The sequence below is a fragment of the Protopterus annectens genome, chromosome 9.part0 (assembly GCF_019279795.1).
Source record: "Protopterus annectens isolate FY-2018-M chromosome 9.part0, PAN1.0, whole genome shotgun sequence".
NCBI lineage: Eukaryota > Metazoa > Chordata > Ceratodontiformes > Protopteridae > Protopterus > Protopterus annectens.
The window spans coordinates 1,937,945,802-1,937,947,073 of NC_056743.1; positions in this window are offsets into that span (position 1 = coordinate 1,937,945,802).

A 1,272-nucleotide genomic window follows, 5' to 3' on the forward strand; every position below is an offset into this window, starting at 1 on the left:
AACTAGTGTATGGTGGGGTAGCTTGAAGTCACCAAGGATCAGAGTATTAGAGAGTACCCTGATGGAATCAAGTAGATCCAGGCAAGACGAGTGGGTGTACTGAGTAACTGAGGGGGTTTTATAGCTAGCTATAACTTGGATGGGTGTCTTGCCAACTGTCAGTTGCACCTGGAGTAGTTCCAGTGCGTCATGCTGGCAAACCAGTCTGGAGGTATGCCTATCCTTAATGAAGACAGAGACTCCACCACCCTTAGTCTTCCAGGCCTCATTTTGGGTTTGGAATGTGTGGAATGAGGCATAGTTTGGTAAGGCAGGGGTGCTCTCCTCAGCCCTGAACCAAGTTTCTGTGCCTGCACAGACATAGGCATTTTCCAGTGCAAGGAGAGCCTCCAGTGAGTGCATTTACAGGTCAAGGCTCCTAGCGTTAAGCAGCATGACCTTCAATTTGATGGATCTTTTAATTTGGAAGGTTTGTCTTTGGAACACTGCCTAAAAAAGCCACAATAGGGGCAGCCAGAGCCTTGGCCAGGAACCAGAACCCCAATGGTGACAGGTGAAGGCCACCTCTGGCAAAGTATCGAGGCCTTCCAACCAGGTCATCCCAGGCAGACAGATACTGGATCCCCTTGGAATGACACCAGAAACTAAGCCAACTGTTGAAGTCTATTTTTTCTCAGGATCGTGGTATTCTTGGTGAAGGTAGGATGCTGCTTAGGGCTAGAGTCATACCTGCTTGGAACACATACTCTGAGCACAGTCATGTCTCTCTTCATATAGTCCAGGGAGGTAAGTTTCAAGTCATTCACACCAACATGGACAATGACAAGAGCCGTACCTGTACTTGTTGTGGAGAGATGCAAGTGTGCGTGATGTGGTGGATTCTGGCACCAGACAGACAAGTGACCATGACCTTCTTGTGGAGTCTGGTGAGGGGGGACATCGGTGTGCCTCACAATTGAGTCACCAATGATTAGTATGTTTGGTTTACTGTTATGTCTTGTGGGCTGTGATGGTTTATTGTTTTGCCTTATGGGCTGCGTTTGTGAGGCACTGGTGTGTTGTCTGCTGTGTGTGGAATGTTTGAGTGTGTTTTGGAGGTCTGTGTTGTTTAGGTAAGTTTTTATTGAGGACCTTTGCATAGGTGGGTGTGTGTGTGTGTGTGTGTGTGTTTTGTGCTTGGCTATGTGATGTAGGTGGTGTGGTGTTTGTTCTGGTAATCTCCTCTTTGTCATCTCCTCTTTGTCAGAAGTACTAACTGTGGCGCTTGACAAC